General features: G+C 44.1%; 2 protein-coding genes across 6 annotated transcripts in view; one reads left to right on the top strand and one right to left on the bottom strand.

Annotated features, from left to right (window-relative positions):
- The window catches only part of GTF3C4 (general transcription factor IIIC subunit 4), a 67,001-nt gene extending 47,802 nt beyond the window's left edge, over positions 1-19,199 (top strand). The window contains exons 9-10 of one of the 3 annotated variants that reach the window (XR_003996756.1): positions 178-430; positions 1,874-4,631. The gene's annotated coding sequence lies outside the window, so the exon portion shown is untranslated. Of the gene's footprint in view, positions 1-177; positions 4,636-19,158 lie in introns of those variants that run through there. The other 2 variants (XR_003996760.1, XR_003996755.1) reach the window with 2 other exon arrangements.
- The window catches only part of AK8 (adenylate kinase 8), a 106,863-nt gene that overhangs the window by 19,709 nt on the left and 63,390 nt on the right, over positions 1-23,764 (bottom strand). The gene's annotated exons all lie outside the window — the stretch shown is intronic.

Below are 23,764 nucleotides of genomic sequence, written 5' to 3' on the forward strand. Positions count from 1 at the left end.
TAAGGAATAATGTACCTATATTGAAAATTATGCCCTTATGGTCTTGGAGTATAAGTTAGTTAGCAGGGAATCATATGTCGCAGTGAGACCTGTTGAAGTGGGAGGGAGTCGTCACCCCTCCCTCGCAAGCTGATGATGTAATGTATTATTCAACTGCCTTCTCTTGCCCCATCCCAGAATAGTCCATGGAAAACCTTCAAAGCCAGCTACAAACGATCGACACCACATGGAGGTAAAAAGGAACATTATAAAAGACGGGATCGCTCTGTCTGTGAATAAAGACAGAACAGGAGACTGATTCAGTATACGAGAGAATGGAGAAAGACCCTCTACATCCATTCACTGAGGAGACATCTTGTGGAGCAGTTGGAGTTTCTCATGAAAGGTTGGATCCTGGTCCCTGCAAGGCCAGCCAGCTCTGCAAGGGAATGTAAGGGAACATAAATTACACTGCCTTACACATCACCTCGGTATTAGGTCTAGAACAGAGGTTCCCTAACTTTTCTTTTGCTGTGCCCTTCAACTCCTGCCAGTCTGAGGCAGAAAGTGACTCATTAAAGGCCCTGGGTGGCTCACACCCCGGGTAGCAACAGGACCCCAGCTGGAGCCCAAAGGCAGTGTGGCTCAGAGCAGATAAGGGATCCAGTCCCTCCCTCACCTTGCCAAGAGCCTCTCGCTCCTGCAGGCTCCAGGGAGTTTAAAATACATGGGGCTGCAGCTGGCCAGGTGCCCTGGGCAGGGCAGCAACAGGGAGAGCATGCAGGGAGTTCCCAGCAGTCTGTAAGAGGTAGAGCAGGAGAGGACCAAGCTGCTGCTGTGGTAGGGCAAGGCTGAGTGGGCTGTGTTCCCCCACCCACCCCAGATACTCCCTGTGTGCTCTCTCCACTACTGCCCTGCCCTGGCATACCGCAGCTCTGCCCCCTACCTTGCGGCCCTTAATAACTTTGTTGCGGTCCCTAGTTTGAAAACCAATGGTCAAGAGCATTTAAGTGACTTACTTATGTCTACCCAGTGAGTCGGAGGCACAGCCTGATTAGAACACAGGAGTTCCTGATTTCCTGACCAATGCTCAAAGCACCAGAATATGATGGTTCTTGCTGGGATTACAGTCTGGTCACATCAATCTAGGACCCATAGTATGCCGTGTTCGATGTAACGAACTCAGGCTTGTTTGGGGGTCTAGCAGTTGTACAATGTAATACCATGTGTGGTGGAATTTGACTTTGACATTAACTTGATCTTTCACTCCCCAAGCTGGCTGGAGATGGGAAATGCAATGCTGCAATTCCTCAGGATACTCCTCCAACTATATGGGTTACCTTTACTGGCTACATTGGGATGGAGGTTCTACCTTATGCCCCATCTATATTACAAAAATACCCTCTAAACATGGTTTTGTCCTTGCTTGTGCAGACAGAAAAAATTATGTTAATACCCTGGTAAATATCTAGTCTAATTCTTAAAAGAAGTAAAATTTGTAACAATTTGGCCACAACCATGTTTAAACATGGTTATTTTGCAGTGTAAATGGGATTTAAGTCTTTGGCACAAGACATAGGACACCCAGTGGAGTTTGGTAGAGGGATCTGAACATGTTCCTACTGGAAAGCCACAATATTGGCCAAAATATGTCAATGCAAGAGCAAGGGTGGGGTGATAGAGGGCTCCTGGGTTAATGTCTCATTCCCCTTGCCAATGAAACTACAAAGCATTTTCACTAACCATTACCCAGCCCCAGAGAGATATTGAATTATTACAGAGAGACAAATCAAAGTGTCAGACAGCTGAGGGGCTAGAGAAATGGGGAGCAGCCAAAAACCAGTGAATTCAGGAGTTTACATTTGCAACTGAAAATGCAAGATCTGTATTTCAGGATGGATTATTCAATCAAAAGGACTCTATTCCAACACTGCAGGGCAAAGGAGAACTGACGTACAGGGGCGTTTCAAAAAAGGCCCTGCAAGAGTAAGAGAGGGTAGAACAAGATCCTGGCAGAAAAACAACTGGATAAATCATACTTTTTTAAAGCAACCCAGAAAAGTGGAATGTTGAGCCCATGAAGCGAATCAGATTCATGTTCTGATGTGTGCAGGCAGCACTCAGAATCAGTGTTTGGAGAGGTAGGGCTGAACACTCACTATTTAGTCCGATAGATTTGTGGGCAAACCTGCTATTAGAATCTGGAGGTCTCAAATCAAACCCATTGACTAGACATAAGACAGCTCTCCTGTTTTGTAATAGATATGTTTGGGGTCCCTTCTAGTGATTTCATTTGCTGCTTTGATTTAAATAACTGCGGGGCAGACTTTAATATAAGAGCTGACTTTTCTTTTAAGTATATAGGGCCAAATTCTGTGCTGGCTTGCACACCCATAGCCTCACTGAAGTTAGCAAGGCTCTATGTCAAAGAAAACTTTACACCATTTGTTTTAGTCAGAGATATTTAAATACAGGCCAATGTCAAAGTGGTTACTTTATCCTCAATTTCTGGGTCAGTCTAGTGATGCAAGTTAAGCCCTAGGTTTAAGTCATTAACTTAGCAGGTGGGCTCTGGAGTAAGGAATGATGATACCAGTTACACAACAGGAAAGTTTGCCATTAACCCCACCGCCTAGTTGAGTAGAATGGAAATTCAATTGCTTGTTTAGGAAAAAATGCCTGGTGAGCCTGTTTATTTGGGAGAATAAAGGTGGAGCTAAACTCCCTTAAGCGGGCAGTGCCTAAGATTTGAAATCTGAATTGCTAGGTAATCAGATGGCTAGTTAAGATACAATTTAAAGCCTGGGAGCTGTATGGGTAGGTTTGGAACTAAACCTATTACTGGGGTAATCAGATCTGCAACTTGCCAAGATACATTAAATATCAATTTTACTCTTTCAATGCCTTATGACATCCAAGGAAGGAAACTTCTAAGACTCTTTAGACATAAGCTAAATGACCTGACACACCATTCCCAGAAATGGGAAACTGCATCAACAAGTAGCCCTGGAAATTCCAACCTACTCAGGGAAAGATGGAAGTGGGACACACACAGAAACTGCTCTCTGCCAATGATTGCTGACAGGAGACATCAGAATATGACAGTGCCATGAAACAAGAAGCACTGCAGAAATTATTTTCTTTGTTGTTTTTGAAGTGCTCTCGATACAATCAATCATAAAAAAAATCCTATATTTTGGGTCAGTATGGAAATGGCTATTTGCATTTCAATATGTTCGACTCATCCTGCCAATAAAAACATGGAACCAAGAAGAAGCGATCAGCCCGCTGGAGTGGAAAACAGAAGATGACATCCTGCAGACCTTTCAGATAAAACAGCTCCTTACTTGTAACACTTCTGGTGACTTCCCAATATTTCTGAATGATTGGGTTTTCAAATGAGATCAGTCAGCATGCAAATAAGGAAACAGGATCAAGATGTCTCTCTTATCTGACTGGATGGGGAAATTATCAAAAGCCTCTTTTTCATATCAAAATTTCCATCACCAAAGGTCAAGCTTTCAACTCCCATTATTCTTGCTAACTGCATTTCTCTGTGCCTGCCAGCTCATTCCTGCTGCTGTTTTAGGAGGGAAAAAAAATGTAACAAATGACAGCGTTTCCCCCCACATTTGTCATACAAGATGGACAAATATTTTCTAATCTTATTCTATTTTTCTCTACAGCCCTGAAAAATCTGAAGCCAAAACATTACTTCTATCCCAATTAGCTATTCCCAACTTCAGGTTTTTTTACTGGCTCTTTTCTTATTTTTCAGCCCACATACGGACAGGAGTGCTAGTTGTGTTGCCAGAATGTTTTGTTCTATGATTTGGTCATTTAAAATATTTAAGAGTGATTCTTTAAAAATATCTTTCTCAGTGTTGCTTAGCTGGATTGGTACCTATACAGAAGCATAATGGACATTCTAGAAAAGCCGAGAGAAAGGGGAAAGAGAGAAAGACAAAGCATAATTTCCCCTGAAAATTCTCATGTGCTTATTATTTTACTATGCAGACCTTCCCCTGTAACAAATACTGCCTGATGTTTGTAGATTGCTTTCCACAGTGTACTCAGAATCAGTGTCCCTTGTTCTTTAACTGAAGCCCCACAATGCCAGCTAGTCTCCTAGTGAAATAGTTCAAATGTCTGACATTGGTCGGAGTTTGCCTCACTAAGGAGTTCACATTATTTCCCCCCACGTGCATTAAATTGTATTTTGCCAAGTCAAATCTCATTTGTTATTTTCTTCAGGTCCCTTTATTAGGGAACTGTTACTGCTATGCATAATACCTTCCAATCCGTGGGGGGACTGGTCCCTCTTTCCACACAATGCTCCTTTTTGAGACTTACACTGCACTGATGTGTGTCACTTTTGTTGTCCTGTATGTAACTGGAGATGAAATTCAAAGGCATATCCAGCCCTTGAGAGAGCCTAGATCCTCCTCTTGGGAGCAAGAAAGGTCAGAAAGAATGACAAACTCCTTGCTAAAGGGACTGTTACCCATGAACACGAGTTGGGGACCCAGGCCTTTTCCAATTTGAGGTGGATGGGGTTGAGGGAGTTGGGCAATTTTTCTTGGAAGCATTGCTTGGCCCAACCTGGAGAGATCAAAATCACCTTAGTCTAGGCCAGGGGTCGGCAACCTTTGGCACGTGGCTCGCAAGGGTAAGCACGCTGGCAGGCTGGGCCAGTTTGCTTACCTGCCGTGTTGGCGGGTTTGGCCGATCGCAGCTCCCACTGGCCGCAGTTCACCGTCCCAGGCCAATCGGGGCAGCGGGAAGCTGCAGCCAGCACATCCCTCGCCCGCGCCACTTCCCGCAGCCCCCATTGGCCTGGGACCATGAACCATGGACAGTGGGAGCCGCGATCAGCAGAACCTGGTGACGCGGCAGATAAACAAACTGGCCCAGCCTGCCAGAGTGCTTACTCTGGCGAGCCGCGTGCCAGAGGTTGCCAACTCGTGGTCTAGGCCTGTAGTGAGGCGCCCTGGCTCTCAGCTGCGCCTGAGAGGGCCGAGTGATTACTGCCGCCACAGTGGGCGGAGCCACCACTGCCAGTTCCCGCCCCTGGAAGTCTAGGGGTGGGACAGGAAGTACAAAAGCCCAGCCCCGGCGCTCACTTGGAGGCCGGCTGCCGAAGAGACCAGACGCGGGTGGCCGAGCTCCTGCTCGGCCTTAGCTTCCCCGTGCCCAGTATCCTGAGGAGCTGCCTGAGCTTCCCCATGCCCGGTATCCTGAGGAGGACTGGCCGAGCCTGCCCCATGCCCGGTATCCTGAGGAGCTGCCTGAGCTTCCCCGCGCCCGGTATCCTGAGGGGGACCGGCCGAGCCTGCCCCGCGCCCGGTGTCCTGAGGGGGACCGGCCGAGCCTGCCCCGCGCCCGGTGTCCTGAGGGGGACCGGCCGAGCCTGCCCCGCGCCCGGTGTCCTGAGGGGGACCGGCCGAGCCTGCCCCGCGCCCGGTAACCTGAGGGGGACCGGCCGAGCCTGCCCCGCGCCCGGTGTCCTGAGGGGGACCGGCCGAGCCTGCCCCGCGCCCGGTGTCCTGAGGGGGACCGGCCGAGCCTGCCCCGCGCCCGGTGTCCTGAGGGGGACCGGCCGAGCCTGCCCCGCGCCCGGTGTCCTGAGGGGGACCGGCCGAGCCTGCCCCGCGCCCGGTACCCTGAGGGGGACCGGCCGAGCCTGCCCCGCGCCCGGTACCCTGAGGGGGACCGGCCGAGCCTGCCCCGCGCCCGGTACCCTGAGGGGGACCGGCCGAGCCTGCCCCGCGCCCGGTACCCTGAGGGGGACCGGCCGAGCCTGCCCCGCGCCCGGTACCCTGAGGGGGACCGGCCGAGCCTGCCCCGCGCCCGGTGTCCTGAGGGGGACCGGCCGAGCCTGCCCCGCGCCCGGTGTCCTGAGGGGGACCGGCCGAGCCTGCCCCGCGCCCGGTGTCCTGAGGGGGACCGGCCGAGCCTGCCCCGCGCCCGGTATCCTGAGGGGGACCGGCCGAGCCTGCCCCGCGCCCGGTGTCCTGAGGGGGACCGGCCGAGCCTGCCCCGCGCCCGGTACCCTGAGGGGGACCGGCCGAGCCTGCCCCGCGCCCGGTGTCCTGAGGGGGACCGGCCGAGCCTGCCCCGCGCCCGGTATCCTGAGGGGGACCGGCCGAGCCTGCCCCGCGCCCGGTGTCCTGAGGGGGACCGGCCGAGCCTGCCCCGCGCCCGGTATCCTGAGGGGGACCGGCCGAGCCTGCCCCGCGCCCGGTATCCTGAGGAACCCATGGTCTGGGACCCAGCGGAAGACGCCAGCGAGACGCAGGTACCCGGAGAGGGGGAGGTCGGAAGTGGCCTGGGAGTAGACGACCCTGGTTTGGCTCCCGAAGAGCCTGAACGCATGTCAGTGTGTTGCGGCCAGGATCCCCATTGACAGCAGCGAGTCTTGGCGGCTGCTAGGGCCCCGGGCTGGAACGCAGTGGAGTGGGAGGGCCTGCGTTCCCCCTGCCACTCTTCCCAGGGTGGCAGACTCCCCCTCTCGCTGGCCTAGGGAGGCCTTTCTCCTGGGCTCAGAGACTCTTTGTTTGCTCAGCCCCTGCTGAAGGGCCCAAGCTTTGAACTGCATATTGCCCCGCCCTGTCCCAGGGCTTGGGGCTTAGAGACTGTTGGTGTGCTCAGCCCCTGCTGAGGGGCCTGAGCTCTGAACTGCTTATTGCCCGCCCTGACCCAGGGCCTGGGCTTATCGACTATTTGTCTAACCCCTGCTGAAGGACCGGAGCCTGGAACTCTTTGCCGCCTGTAGTGAGGTGCTCTGGCTCTCGGCTGCGCCTGAGAGGTCCGAGCCCCAACGCCGGACGTTTACAAGGCCTATCTGATCTTTCTAATCACCAGTGGAAGTCATGGAACAGAGAGAAATTATAGAGGAGATCTCTACCCTAGTGTGACAAGGTCATGTCTGCTTCCCCTTTTATTCTACATCTTCCATTCGGAATCAGAAAGATCAGGTTATACTGATACACAGCTCTCCTGTATCTATCATGGGAACCTTCATATCATCTACCAGTGTCACCGCACCACCTAATGGATGAAGGGCTCATTCCAAATCCTAATTCACTCACTTCACCTCATGGCCTGGATCCTGGGGAATTTACTATTTCTGATCTAGTATATTCTGCTATCTGGCTATATTCCAGGAAACCATACACACTGAAATATTTCTCCTGGAAAAGAAAAAGATTTCTTATGAGCAGCAGATACAAATCTATATCCGTATTTTGCCTTCATTGTTTCTATTTTGGACTATTTATTATACCTGAATGATACACAGTATTTGTACCGATATAACTATTTCAGTTAGGGCTGTGATTTCCTTACTTAAATAATTATACTGGTACAAGCCCTTGTGTGGGTGCACTTATACAAGCATAAAGACGCCTTATACCAGCGGAGCTTATTTCCCTTCCCTTATGGGAATGAGTCCTAGTCTACACTAGAAAATTAGGTCAGTTTAACTACGTCAGTCAGGAGGAGCAGCGGGTTCTTTAATTCACCAGTCACTGAGGACAGCATTTCTGGATCATGACTTCTTCCTTCTCCTGTATAAGATATCAGGGTGCACCTGTCTTCGTGGAAATACCAGAGGCAGCTCAGATTTTTCACGGGGCTTTTGTCCTCACTCCAGATTTTGTGCCCCAGGTCATGGAAACAGCAGTGACTAGTTAGCACTCCCACCTTATCCTTTACCATACTGCCTTTAAAGACATATTTTGGGGCAGCAATGAGTGCTATTCTTGTACGTAGGGCGAAGTATAGGGAGATGAAGACATTAGTAAAAAGTGCAGGGCTCTATGTATTTGATGCCTCTAGTCCCATAAAATTTCTCTCTCAATATTATTATCATTGCAACATATATAACCCATCAGATTAGTACCTAGAGATTTCTACTCATCTGATTTTCTCTGTTCTTCTTATTACTCAACAACTAAATGTTTCACAAAGCCATTTCCTACAGAAATATTTATGTTCCCAAATGTTTATTGGCCCCTCTATCATGATCAAGATTTTATGAGCACTCTGTACACAACTCTGAATTAAATACATAATTCCTGATCTATCAAATCTTGGCTTGATGCTGTGTTTGTCTACATTATACAGTAAGCCATTGTAGTGAGCTACAGAATGCCTTATAAGAAAACTAATTTATATAGTAAAGACATTTCTATCCAACACTGGCTTTGCAGGTTAGTGATTAAAGCAAGATAATGAGAACTAGAGAGATTCTGGGTTTAAATTCAGGCTAAGCCACTACTCACTCATTATATTGTGATTCTTGAACAACCATTTTATGTAATTTACACACAAATATGGACATTTGGATTTGTACCGTCACATGCCAGGAAGAGGAGATCAAAAAAACACCTTGTAAATGTTACATATATACTTTTTTCACCACTTAATTCACATCTCCTACATGTGTGCACAGCTACAGAAAGGGATTCTCTCCCAATGCATTTTAACAGTTGGATCTTTTATTCTGTGCTTGCAGCTGCTAGTCATAACCACTGATAAAATGATCAGACTGTTAGCCATTTCTAAGAGCTCTTTGCAAGCTCATTTATTTCATCTTTAGTTATCCAGGCATTTTCCTTTCCTCCTTTTCATCATGAGCTCCTCTAATGATTTAGACCCATTACAGAGGCATCCAGTGGACCAGTTAGTCAGCCTCAGTGGTCATTTATAATGTCAGAACCAGCTCTGATTAGCTTGAAAGTCCAGTGTTATTCCAGATTGGATTAATATGGTTGGATATTTTTTTTCCCTTTTACCAAACAAAACAAATCTCATAACCAGAATCCAAGGAGAATTTCTGATTTAAGAATGTTCTGCAGTAGTAAAATAATGGAGAAGGTACTTTGTCAATACATCTCCCGCTCTTCCTAATCCTATTACTACTGAGACCCAAATAATCAGGCCTCATAATTTCTTAGTTTACTGCCATTTTCACTAATAAAAGGGCTTTGGGGGGCTTAAAGTTTAACATCTTCAATCTTCTCTGAAACTTGTCTAGTCAGAGGCTGTTCAGGATGCACTGTGTATCTCGGCCACTGGGGAAAGCCTGGAGCTCACAAGGTTTAAAGCCATCAGCTAGCCCAAAGGAGACTAACAAGATCTCATCATGAATTTTTAAAGGCTAGCAGCAAAGATAGGGGACTGGTTGGTTGCAGAACCAATCTTGTTTTCAGATAGAGGAACACTTGGTATTTGAAGTTAGGTTTGGGCTGGTTCTTATATTTTCCATTCTGGAAGATGGAGAATTAGAAGACTTCCTCTGGAAGGGATCAATTGGTAAAAAGTAGAAAATACAGTTGTAATAGGAGACAGAGCTATAACAAGACTAACTTTAAATCTGGAGCAATGTTTGTGTTTAGAGAATACAGCTCCTTTTAAAAAAGTCTAAAATGGAAGCCCTCCGACTTCCCATCTAATTTAGTGGTGGTCAGTACTACTTCTTTGGTCTACCTCCAGTCCTTATTGCGAGTGACATTCTGTTAGCTTAACAAAGAGAAGGTTAATGAGTGACTTGATTACTGCCTATAATATCTATATGGGGAACAAATATTTAATAATGGGCTCTTCAATCTAGCACAGAAAAGTATAACGTGATCCAGTGGCTGGTTGATGAAGCTAGACCAAATTCAGACTGGAAATTCAAGTTGTAAATTTTTAAAGTTGAGAGTAATTAACCAATGGAACAATTTACCAAGAGTCATGGTGGATTCTCCATCACCAGCATTTTTAAAATCAAGATTGGATGTGTATCCAAAAGATCTGCTCAAGGAATTATTTTGGGGAAGTTCTATGGCCCGTGTTATGCAGGAGGTCAGACGAGATGATAAAAATGGTCCCTTTTGGCCTTTGAATCTATGAATCTATGTTTGGATAGAATTTGAAAGCTACTGAAAAAATAAAAAGGCAGATTTTCACCGTGAACAATGTTCTAAAGAAAGAAAATCCACATGCTTTAAAGGCTCAGCATCTTTGCGAAACCATTTGTATCTATGGTTAAATGTAGGATAAGGTCATCTCTTCTCTCAATTTATACAAAGCAGGACAATCCACAGAGCCTCAGGTTTACAATAATTAAATCACAAGAATTCTCTCTCTGAAACCAATAATCAAGGCAACACTTTTACAGAGCCAAATCCTGCAGTCTTTACAAAGGTAAAACTCCCAGAAAATACTGAATTGTTAAATTTTCTAAGGGCACTGTGCACATGGCTTAAGCAACGTCACTGGCATTGTATTTGTTTGTGAAGAATAAAGTATGTTTAGAAGGACTGAAAAAATCATAAGCCATTTTTGCTAGGGCTGATTGGTCCCAGAATAGGTTTCTATACAGGCCTCAAATAAAGGGCTTGCTCTGTCATTACCATAAATTACACTAGAATATTAGCACTGATACAGCATCTTTCATTAAAAAGATAGAAAGCAAGCCTTTCAGAAGGATTGCCGCTTGCCATTCCTTCTAGGTAATCAGATAGCTGTTAATTAATAAACCTGTCAGGTGAATCGTCCTGCTCCGGTCATCATTATCCATTCTGTAATAGAATCCTGCTATCATCACCACTATCTGCCCCATAGCTTCCAGCTCAATTATCTTAATGCTATGCAAATGAGAAGCTCTCTTCATCATTAGCTTATAGCCCACGAATGTTAATAACATAATTGGGCCTTCAACAGGGTAATTAGACACGATTTCTTCCATTACTCTTACAAGGCTAATTATTGTTGATAGGAGAGAGGGGACAAGTCCCAGTGCTGCAAGCAAAGAGGGGCATCTGGTTAAAGCAAATATAGACAAAACATCAACAAGGTTAAACAACAGTTGAAATCTATAGCAGGGTCAGATGGGGGGAAAGGACGATGTCACTATGAGAAACATAGAAACTGCTGCAGAAATTGTCCATGAGGCAGTAATTTAAAATATCATTCTGCTTGAAGATAGAGCTCTCATACACCAAACAACACAATAACATGATGCTTAGCAAACCGTAGGAAGTTAACATGAGGTACTCCTAGATGGGAGGGTTTGAAAGCTCGACCTTTTAACACCACATGTTTGTAATGCAAATGTATGGAAATAGGGTGCACAAAAGACAGATTGAAAACTGATCTGGTCCAAAATTTCTCATGTCAAGATGTTTAGGGGCCCAATTCTGGAACCTTAACTCAGGCAAGTTCCTTTGATTTTTATGGGACTGTTCACCTGAGTAACTGCTACTGAACAATAGTAAGGATTGCAGACTCAGCATATAAGATAGCATGTCTAACAGAATAAGATGCTCTTTAAAAGCCAGTGAGCAGGATGCATTCCAAAAATCTATTTACAATTTCTTTTTTTTAAATATATAAAACTCAATACCACATGCAGGAATTCAAACCATCATGCTCTTTGATGTCACTATAACTGAACTTCTAGTAATGTTCTCAAACTGAAGTTAAAAGAACTGGACAGTGCATTTTCAAGCTGTATTTACATTTGTGACAAAGCTATAAAAACTGATGACTAATTCTGCTCCAGTTATGTGTATGCAGCCCTGGTTACAGAGGTTACACAGGTGTAACAGGAGAAAGAATTCTGTCCTAAAGTTGTCTTTTTTTGGAAGGGGAAAGAGCATTAAAAAAAATCTCTAAAAGCTTTCAAACACCTGCAACTTGTATTTGAGCTCAACAATTCTTAAGTGTAATGCAGGCTTCGACATTTCAGTGCTTTATTACATAGCCCTAAGAAAGACAGATAATTGAAGTGAAATCTGAAGACTCCCAAAGTATGATATGGTTGAGGAAAAATACAGTTCTTTTAAGTTCTCTGTTTTTTGAACCATGGGGGCTGAATTCTTGTCTACTGCAACTCCACTGACTTCACTGCAGTTATCCTTTATCCTTAGCCTGGAAATTAGTTTGTTAACTGTTCGGTCTTATATTTACTAACACTGGTGATATTTATTCATCAATACTTAAATCTAATGCCAAGTGTTTTGTGGTCTGCTCTCTGCTAAACATTAACCTGATGTCCTGTGAGATGTCTCAGACTCATTAATTTAGTACATATCAGTGGGACCAGGTTTGTAAACTAATATCTTTTATTGGATCAACTTTTGTTGGTGGAAAGTACAAGTTTTCAAACTACACACAAAGTTCTTTTTCAGGTCAGTATATGTCCAATAAAAGATATTATCTTATGTACCTTGTCTGTCTCATATCCTGGGACCAAAAAGGCTACAACAAGACTACAAGCACACACATTAGTGGGATATTTATCAGAGTTCATATTATAAGAATTAGAATCCAAAGGTAATTTAATTATCTCAGTGTTGCTGATCTGTACAATGTGTAACACTGCTTTTAAGAAGCCCATAAGCTTCTCGGAAACAAATAGTTTTAGAAAAAAATTGGGTTCATAGCAGGTCTGTATGGAAAAGAAGCAAACCTGGTTCAAAATTCAGCCTATGCCATACTAAGAGAGAAAAACAGCATTAATAGAGAACTTGTAAATATAATGCATTTAAGGACAGAAAATATGAGACTTACATATCACAATCTTGCATCTTGCATCACCTATGCAAAGTGTGTGTGAAATGGTACCAAATTAGAATGGCGGCAGTTTACATGTGTAAGTGACTGCATGAGATGCAAACTAGTCAAGAGTCAGGCCCAATGACGCTGTAAGAAGGGAAGAATGCTCCAGCGATATCTTTCCTACAATAACAGCTGTAACGATATTACATTTCTGACCTCAGTCTTAAATTATCCTGCACTTACCTGCTAGAAAATACTGAGCAAATATCTTGTTGCAAGGCAAACATCAGTAAATCCATTGGTGTTTTAATGTAGATTAGGCTTGTTAATCCTCATAGTAATAACAAACTAGTTTCCGTTCAACATGCAGTATCACTTGACAGTTCTAACCATCCCATCTGAATTGTATTTGCTGCAGAAGGATGCATTCATCTTTCCAAATTTTCAGCTCTAAACAGACAATTTTAGGATCCTAAGTAAAAGCCACGTATTCCCTGTTCTGTAGGTGGATTTCACTATGGCCCAGATTCTGTCAGCACTACTCGATTTGAGTAGTGCCTTCCTCTAGGAATAGTCCCATTGATTACAAAGAAGTATTCGAGGTCCTACTCAAAATGAGTACAGTTGGCAGAATCTGACCCTATGTTTTTATTCCCAAAGTTCTGGGAGCTGGCAGCCATGAGGTTCAAAGGTAATGTACATTTTTGATGTAGTTGCTTCAAAAGTAATTGCCCTTGTGCCCTCAAAGGCAGACAGCAAACGTAGTAACAGACTTCCATAAACTAAGTTTTAACCCACCCAGAAGCAAGGATGACCTTTCCACATTCACCCAGAATAATATTCACCAGACTTTTTCTAGCACAAACACTGGAGATAAAAGATAAAATGTCAACAGTCCAATATGCTGAAACTAATGGGATAGCCTTCCTTGTCCTACTACTGTTTCTCAGTTACTATGAACTTCATCCCACCATTCTTACAGAGACAAAACTCCCATCAACTTAGTCAATGAGCATTTGGTCTCTGGCAGGATCAGTCCCCAGAAGATTAGAATGCTATATCATAATACATTTGATGTTTCTCCATCCCAATTATTATTTGCCAAAAAATATTTTTGGTTCCAGTCAATTCTTGCCTCCAGTTGCTTCCTTATGAAAGCTTCCTAAAACATCTGCAATCAGACTAGCAAATATCAGTTGTTTTTTTTTAATTCTAGAAGGGATGAGGAAATTAAAGATGAAAAATTTATCTTAAAAATTGCTGGCCTAGTTTTTCTAAGAAGAAATTATCAGATCTGTCACAGTAGAGGACTTCAGTACATCTTATGTTAGTTGGTCAGTTCTATCAATGCTACATTTCAGGAAATGGAGTGATGCTACATGACAACTTTGGGCATACAGCAAACTTAACTGAGACTGGCTAGTTAAAAGTAGCAAGTAAGCTTAGCTGAAATTTTCAGCCTGGACTTACTGTTTCAAATGACAATGCCTAAAATAACATCTTGGGATACTGGCATCTCGTTGGATTCTGAGTCAAAAAGTCACCGAGACTAAAATTAATGTGGACCAAACTGGGAGACTTTGGTGAACCAAGTTCTGCAGGGTTGGTAAGGAGTTATTAGGAGTACACTTGCTGGCTCTGTCTGTCCTGATTTTCTGGTAACCTAAGCAAGGATAGTTAAGGGAGGAAAAGTACAAATCAAATGATTAGACTAGCTGAATAAGAATACATTGCTTTTCCATTACCATCAAAGGCAGCCTGTATCAGATGAGTTTCCAAAACCAGCATCTGCCTCCCATGACCAAAGTCAGCTATGCCCTCTAGCCACACTAGAACAGAGCCAAGAACAAAGGTGAATCTCATGATAACATGTGCAGCATCGTCCATAAGTGAAAGGGCATTATGAAGATTCAGAAATTCTCTACTGATTTTGTTATGCTTGATTCTAGATATTGAACATATATTAATGGCTTTACCTCCAGACAGAGAGGCCCTGAAGGTGACAGCACAGGTGGGTTAGGTCTGGAGGCTCCCTGATGGAGGCTTCTTGGCCCTGCCTCACCCCCGCCCCAGCAAAGAGCAGAGGAGAAGTCTTCGAGGTAACCTAGAGTGGCTGCAGGAGGGACCAATCAGGGGCCAGATGAACCATATAAAAGGAACCAGGCAGCAGAGACAGAGCAGTCAGTCGCTGCCTAGAGCTCAAAAATGGAGGACTGGGGGGCTGGCTAGCTAGAAGAGCAGCACGACCATTAACTGGTCAGTGCAGCTGACTGAGCCCAGAACCTAGCCAGACCAGGTGAGGGTACGATGATGGCCCTGCTGGTCTGGTTGAAGACTGAGCCCAGGCGAGGGCTGCTGAAAGGACACCAACCGAGTGTACCAACATGGGCCCCTGGTGGGCTGTTAAAGAAAGCAGTGCCTCTGGAGAGGAAGCCTTGGCACTATAGCCCCATATCAGGGCCATGAACAAGAACTATTGACTGCATACCCCAGAAGTGGGGACAGCGTGTGTGACTCAGCCAGAGGGTTGAGTCACTGAAGACCCGCCAAAGAACTGTCGGCCTCTGGGAGGGGCGCTTGCGAGAGGGGGGTGCCACCCTATTCAAGACTGAGTGATTGCAGGCACATGTCGGCCAGAGAGCAGGCACCTGCAAGAGGTGGGCGCCAGCACTGTTATGACAGGTCATACAGTGGCTGTATCAAGAGCTGCAGAAAGGCATCAATCTCTTTTGGGGGGAATGCTCAGATTTTTTTTTATCCACTAGTTCCCTTGGGAGAAATAGCTTCAACTGGGATTAGTGTTATTCTACCAAGGGTAGAGGTGATAGAATCTACTTTAGCAATAGAACAAAATTTAATCCTTTTATCCTTTGTGACTTCATAAAGTTTCAGAAAAGTTTGCTAGCAGGTCTCTTCTTCCTTGAGAACCATTTAGAATCTACATTATCTTTTAAAGATTCAAGAATTAGAACCGATTGTTTTCCCTTATGCTTTTTCATTTAGAGGGGGGGTCTCTCTGGGGAGCATCAAGTGACTTGCTGTATGTCTCCTCAATCTGCAGCATTTTAGCAATCTTCAAAATCAGTTTGTCCAAGTCACCTGAGTCAAAGAGTCTCGCAGTCTCCAGAGGAACAAAAGAGGAGGAGGAGACTTTCCCTTCCTATGAGGATGAAGGCATTATCTTTCTGACTGGTTTCCTACCCTTGCCACCTTTCTCTCTCTTTGTCTGTTGTTTTTTCTTAGGAGGAATTGCTGTGGAGGATGGGAGACCATTACAAATGTTCTCTGGTGAAAAAGGATGATCCTTGGCGGTGGATGGGGAAACAGGAAGGAAGGAAAGGTCAAAAGCAAGGGGGGGTTGTCAGGTTTAGAGGTGCAGAGAAGGCATCATCATCTCATTTAAGTACATGCATCTCTGTTGTAATAAAGATCCCTCGGACCCTGAATGAGGTGGGCTGGTGGGCTGAGGTGGCACCGAGCATTCTCTCTCTCCCCAGTGCTTGGCTCCCTGGTGCTTGCTCACATGCTGAGGGTCTAGCAGATTGCCATATGTGGGCTCAGGAAGTAATTTTGCCCCATATAAGATTGGCAGTGACTTGGTAGGATTTTCGCTTTCCTCTACAGCATGAGATGCAGGTCACTTGCCAGGATCATCTGAGTATATCTCATTTAATATTTCCCTGCTATTGCAGGGGCCTCAGACATTGGTGTAAATAGGTCCCTCTTATTCTCTCCCTGTGACCCAAAATAACAGTCTCCTGAGGACTGCAATACCTTAGTCTAATGTGCAGGTGCTGAGTGGTACTGGTAGCCTGTGATACACAGTCAGACTAGATAATATGGTGATGCTTTCAGGCCTTAAATTCCATGACTTTATGACAGTGTTCCTCATTGCTACTGGGAGTGTGAGGCATCACTCTTGCCACACACTTCTTGTCTCCTGCTAAGGTGGCCAAGTCTGCAGGAAGCCAGGGTGAGACAAAGAGTAGAAAAAATAGATTCCCCTCTGCTAGCCAGGCCACAGAAATCCACACCTCTCTGGGCAAGGAGCGGCTTCTGCCAGTTAAGGGGTTTGGGTGCAGTTCTCCTCACTAAATACAGGCAGAGCCCTACCAAATTCACAGCTGTGAAAAACATGTCACGGACCATAAAATCTGATCTTCTGTGTACTTTTACCGTATACTATACAGTTTCCACATGGAAAACCAGCGTTTCTCAAACTGGAGGGTCCTGACCCAAAAGAGGGTGGATGGGGGGTTGAAAGGTTATTGTAGGGGGGTCATGGTATTGCCACCCTTACTTCTGCATTGCCTTCAGACCCAGATGGCCAGAAAGCAGCAGCTGCTGGCCACGCATCCAATTCTGAAGGCAGCACCACCAGCAGCAGTGCAGAAGTAAGGGTGGCAATGGGTGGCCAGAGAATGGTGGCTGCTGGCCAAGGGCCCAGCTCTGCCGGCAGCAGCACAGAAGTAAGGGTAGCAGAACCATCCCAGGCCATCCTTCCTTCTGCGCTGCTGCTGCTGGTGGCGCTGCCTTCAGAGCTGGGCTCCCAGCCAGCAGCTGCCGCTCTCTAGCTACCCAGCTCTGAAGGCAGTGCTGCCACCAGCAGCAGTGCAGAAGTAAGGTTGGCAGTACCATGACCCCTCTACAATAACCTTATGGCACCCCACTACTCCCTTTTGGGTCAGGACCCCTATAGTTACAACACTGTGAAATTTCATAGTTAAATATCTGAAATCATGCAATTTATGATTTTAAAAATCCTATGACCATGAAATTGACCACAATCCACTGTGAATTTGGTAGGGCCCTATATAGGGGATTAGTTGGTGCCAAAAAGTATCCAACTGAGCTGCCTCTGTGAATGCAAGTGGTCTTTTTATCTAAAGGAATCCGTGAATGTGACAGCAACGTATACAGCAATATATAAATATGTTACACATATATGTAACAGGCTGGCAGTGTTTGCTTGAAATATCACACACAGTTAGCAGCTGTTGATCTTGCTGAGAAAGAATTATGTGGGGTCTGCTGACTCAGTGAGACAGATGCCCCAATCTCTAATACAGATATAAAGGAAGAGGAAGCAGATTTCTAGGAAAAGAGGATCTAGAGAGTGGGCTGAATAAGGAACCCTGGAAGCAGCCAAACTTGGGGGAAAGGGTTGTGCTAATCTTTATCATTCTTATTGTTGTTTTTTCACAGATAAAGCCAAAGCCCAGTAAAGTGATCTGTTTGGACTTTGTATGCTATGTGGACTGTGTTTATAAAAGTTGTTTGGGAAAGGTGCCTGTTCACAATTGCTCTCTCTGTATTCCTGATGTTGGTGAAGATTATTATATTAGTTTAAATGTCTTGATCACCAAACTTTTTATTTTTTTTCTGTGTTTTTCTTGTGAAAATGAGGAGCAAATCGGAAGAGAAATTATAACATTGACCTCTCCATCATTCATCAAAGATTTTTGTATATCATCAGTTAAAAAGCATGCCTATTGTAAACACATATAATCCAGCATTTAAATTAGACCCCTGTTTTTAAAAATACCCTTGTAACACTTTCCATGCCAGAATAATTGGGTCATTTTATGGATTCTCGATACAACTATTTGGGGACTTACATTTTTCCTCATTAACAAAGCAAGATATTAAGTCATTTACTTTCATTTCCATATCTATGACAGCTACAGAGGGTAGCCAGGAAATGTTGAGAAAAAAAGAATTTGAAGTTCTGATCTTTAACAAAAATATTTCTTCTGATAAAGAAAATGCATCTGTGGAATACATATTCAGTGATAAGTATTCTAGTCCATGTCTGGTAAACTCTCAGATAATGGCAGCATGGTAGGGTCACAGGGATTCTATTAGCTCAATTAACGAGGAGTAAGATAAGGCTAACACCTAGCTCTTCAAACGGCTAAAAAATAGAGCTGGTAGTAATGGAGTTATTAACCTTCGCCAGCCATTGAATTTTGCTGCTGATTCAAACTCCATTTCCTAGTTCAGGCCTCCATTAATAGGCTGTTTATTATCCCTAATCCACATTGGGATCAGCTGCAGAAATATGAAAGCTCCATGTAAAGACCAAATGATTAAAAAAAAAATCTGTTTTGCATTCTATTTTTTTTCTTTTGTTCTTAATATATTCCCAGATTCTTTTTTAGGAAATAAGTACAACATTATCCTTGTTCTAAGTTATTGGCATACAGGCTATTATTAATCAGATGAAAAAGAAGTTTAAAAATATTAGATAAAAGTGACATAACTGGAGACACAGCCACATCCTTTTGAAATCTGATCAAGAAGCAATATGATCTCCAAAATAAATTCTCTAATGTCATCTTTAAAGTATTTTCTGCATTGGTAAAGAAATTTGGGGATTTGACAACTGGGAATTTGGTGAAGTATATCATAAATCTCTATTCATTTTATTGTTAGCTCCTCCTTCCAACTCACCCAATTCTTGTGTCTATTCTGTTCGCCTGTTGTGTCCTATCTGACATTGTGAGCTTTCTGGGGCAGGGACTGGGACTGTCAGCTTTGTTACTTGTGTAGTACAATGGGGCTCTGATCTTTGATTCAGATAAATATAATAGCAATATAAATCTCTCTCTCTCTCTGTATGTGCAGTGTGCCCCGCCATTTGACAGCAGCATCATCAGCCAGGTAAAGAGCCAGTAGCCTACTGTCAAAGTAAGTCAGCTGGCACCCATCAAGGATATGCATCATAGTCTTAAGTTGACCGCATCTACACCACGGGTCATTAAAGAAACCCCATTAGAAAAGATTAGCCAAACAATTGCCGTGTCCTGTTTGAAACTGGTTCAGAGATAACCACAGGTGCCTTGACAGGTCAAAACCTGGTGGACAGATGGTTGGGTTGGTGACAAGACAGTGATTAATGACTGTCGTCGCAGACCACTTGTTATGCCAAGCAGATTCCACCATCATATCCTGTGGTAGCATAAGTGACCATAAAGGTAATTTATCAGCTATCAGTGTAGCAGAACGTTATGTATTGATGGCTTTGACATCATTTCACATTTCTCGGATGTTCAACATGGCTATGTGACATACGTGCGTTCCAACATATCTGATGCTATTCCACTCTCTTCCTCCAGATTTTATCATGTGTTCTAGGTTGGTGGCTTTTGGACTGCCAAAATATATGAGTCACCAACTTTGCACTGGGACCTCCCAACACTTGATCATGGTGGTGGAAGCATTAGAGAGAGAGAGAGAGAGACTGTATCAAGGCACACACATTCTTAGCCACTTTAACAAACGGCCAACATAAACCAGACCACAGGATCACCAGTGGTATAAAGTCCACCAGAGGGAGGCTGCAGTGGCACAAGGTGGTCACAACTTCCTTTCTCTCAGGGACTTACAAAGAGCTAGAGCTCACAAAAAGTGAGCAGCCCAGACTAGGGAGCTGTGCATGGCCAGGAGATGCATGATTTAGAGCATCCCTACACCTGGCTTGGCCTGCATGCTTCCCACAGAGCCCACAGCAGAAATGAAAGGGAAGCCATATCTTTAATGAAGGATGCTAACATGCCAATAGGACCTGTAGCAGGAATCATGTTTTAGCATAAAAATAGTATGGCATTTAATGCAGAAAATTTGTTTCCTCTTGCTCAGATAAATCAAATGGATTATGGATTATACTTGAGCTTAAATAAATAAAAACAGACATTTTTGGATTAAGTCCATGCATGGAAAGATATAGTCTAAAAATAAATTATTAGGAAAGTTATGAATGGTAGAATACAGGGGTTTTGACTTACCACCTCAATATTTACAGTATGATCAATAACAATAAGGTAACAAAAAGAGGGGTTGTTTTACCAGTTTTGAAGGGTGGGGGAAAAGGCATTGATAACAGGCATATAATACAGGCTTATTGGGTCTTGAGCTAAAGGGTCTTATCCTACTTTTTTTGAGTCCATATACACTGAATCAATATATGATATTCATGACGCAATTCAATTTTTCAGTGCATCTTCAGTGAAATGGGAAGTTCTATTCCTTAGCAAGCACAGACAAATGCAGTCAGTTTGTAGACAAATGTGCTGTCATACACTCAGTTGATGTGACTATGATCACTGTCATTATATTTAGAATTGACTGAGACAAGCTGTGCACCAGTTGGGAGCTGAAGTTAATAACAGGAGATATATAATAGTAATAGCCTACATTGTTGCTGGTGAACTTTATTTCAGCTGTAAGTTTGGCAAAGAGCTGTAGCTCTGTTTTACTCAATGTGTACTTTTGTAGAAAATCCAAACTTGATATTTTCATTTGGCCTGTGGTTTTCTCTAGATTGTTTGGAGAACAATTTGCCCCCCAAGACCTAGTTCATAGAGGTTTTACTGTATCTTAGAAACATCCAGAGTTGTACAATCTACTTTCTATTTTAGCGTGAGTAATAAAAGAACAAGAACAACAGCTAGAACTGACATTTGCACCTGCTTTGATAAAGGACTACATTGAACCCTTAACACCAGCAGTCCTGAGCATCTGATGCTAACTTGTAACTATATCTGGACTCTCATTTACTGCAGACTCTCAGGGGTTAACAGTCCTCCTTTACTAGGAGGCTGAGACACCACTAATAGATTCAGCTTCTTATTTGCCCTAAAGGCTGCCACAGTTCAACACGATTAGGCTCCTGTCCACTTAAGCTATAACTGCATCATAAGGAGGAATGTAGAAGGCAATGCATGTGTTCTCAGAGTACAGAAAGACTGGTGCTACAGGAGGACATATCTGTCTGACAGAATACAGGTTTCCCTGCACCAGTCTGCAGGCTAGTCTTGCTCTATGGTAAATACTAATTTTTTTTTTTAAATCTAATACCTTAGATTTGCAATGTGAAAATGAATTATTTTCCTCCTTGTTCTAGGGCAGTTCTTCTGGACAAATTGGAGAAATGGTCTGAGGTAAACAGGATGAAGTTCAATAAAGATAAATGCAAAGTGCTCCACCTAGGAAGGACCAATCAGTTTCACACATACAGAATGGGAAGAGACTGTCTAGGAAGGAGTATGGCAGAGAGAGATCTAGGGTTCATAGTAGACCACAAGCTTAATATGAGTCAACAGTGTGATACTGTTGCAAAAAAAGCAAACATGATTCTGGGATGCATTAACAGGTGTGTTGTAAACAAGACACGAGAAGTCATTCTTCCGCTTTACTCTGCACTGGTTAGGCCTCAACTGGAGTATTGTGTCCAGTTCTGGGCACTGCATTTCAAGAAAGATGTGGAGAAATTGGAGAGGGTCCAGAGAAGAGCAACAAGAATGATTAAAGGTCTTGAGAACATGACCTATGAAGGAAGACTGAAGGAATTGGGTTTGTTTAGTTTGGAAAAGAGAAGACTGAGAGGGGACATGATAGCAGTTTTCAGGTATCTAAAAGGGTGTCATCAGGAGGAGGGAGGAAACTTATTCACCTTAGCCTCCAATGATAGAACAAGAAGCAATGGGCTTAAACTGCAGCAAGGGAGATATAGGTTGGACATTAGGAAAAAGTTCCTAACTGTCAGGGTAGTTAAACACTGGAATAGATTGCCTAGGGAAGTTGTGGAATCTCCATCTCTGGAGATATTTAAGAGTAGGTTAGATAAATGTCTATTAGGGATGGTCTAGACAGTATTTGGTCCTGCCATGAGGGCAGGGGACTGGACTCGATGACCTCTCGAGGTCCCTTCCAGTCCTAGAGTCTATGAGTCTATGCAGTGGTGGATGCTGTATGCACTTTTTTTATTATTACATTTTAACAAACTTTATAGCCCATTTTGTTTGTTTTCAAATAACTTTATTTTCTTTCTTTTTTTCCATCAATTACTAGGTTTGTTTCTCTTTCCATAAGATGGAGGAGTCAGGAGACTGATCCCGCTCAATGGTGTATAATTTAGTATTATGTGCAGTAGGTTTATGCGGTGGGAGTCTGATAAAACATAGTATTTGAACACTAACCATTTATTAGCTCTAAGGAACAGATTTACGACTTGACAACCAGACAATAACTCTGTTTTCTGATCAGCCAAAGAGGTCTACTTTGAGTTCAAAACACAGAGTAACGTACCCTCTCACAAATAATTTTGTTTACTGATGTGACTAGATTTTAATAATAAACTTGATATATATGTAAATTTATTTTAATTTAATTTCTTCTACAGAGCCCTCCTAAAATGAGACTTTGTAGGTTGTTTTCTGTCTGATTTATAGATTTCTGCATTCTATTCCCAGATTGATTTCAAGGCTATAATTCTATCCGGATTTTCTACTGATGTCAAAAACACCACCACTGCAGATAGTGTTTTATAACTAGCATCACAAGAGAAACTAAATTATAGCCCTGCTATCCCATGCTACTATATGTCCTTTGTTTATAATCTCTCTTTCTTTCTGTATATACCTGGGACTTCAGTTTCATGGAAAAAAATGAACTCCAAAATCAATCAGGTTAGCATGATATCTGTTTTTGTCCCTTACTTCAACCCCTGTGTAAAACAGTAAAAGGCCAAAGTCTGTAATGAAATACATACATGCAGCTTCTATTAAAGCCGATGGGAGTTGAGTGCATGGATCAGACTGGAATTTTCATACCTAAGCTTTTATACACCAGTCACTATTATGTGCATTATTAGGCCCTGATTCCACAAACATGCACAGTGAATTAAATGGGAATATTCACATGCATACATCTACTTATAAGTAGGGCTCTGTGTCTGTCATGGAGATCGCGGAAGTCATGGATTCTGTGACTTTCCGCTACCTCCGTGACTTCTGCAGCAGGTGTGACTGACTCCAGGGCTGCCCAAGCAGCTGGCCCAGGCAGCCCCGGGGACAGCCACACCAACTGCTGCTTGAATGGCTCTGCAGCCAGGTGCTGCTGGAGTGGCCCCGGGGCAGCGGTCGGAGGGGGGGTGGCTGGAGCAGCGTCAGGGGGCGGCCCCAGGCAGCCGGCCCTGGGGACCGCCCAAGCAGTGGCTTGTGCAATTGGCCCCAAGGTAGTGGTTGGCCTGAGTAGTGGTCCTGAGGGCAACGGGAGCAGTGGCAGGTGGGCTGCCCCGGGGTCAGACGTAGCAGCTGTGGCTCGGTGGCCCCCAGCAGTTGGTGACACTGGTCACCAAGCCCCTCACCCCCCAAGCAGCGGCCGCCCTGGCCCCCCCCAAAATGGAGACCCTTTCCCCACCCGGCCTCCAAGAGCAGTACCACCACCCACC

Source organism: Gopherus evgoodei, chromosome 16 (assembly GCF_007399415.2).
Source record: "Gopherus evgoodei ecotype Sinaloan lineage chromosome 16, rGopEvg1_v1.p, whole genome shotgun sequence".
NCBI classification, from domain to species: Eukaryota; Metazoa; Chordata; order Testudines; family Testudinidae; genus Gopherus; species Gopherus evgoodei.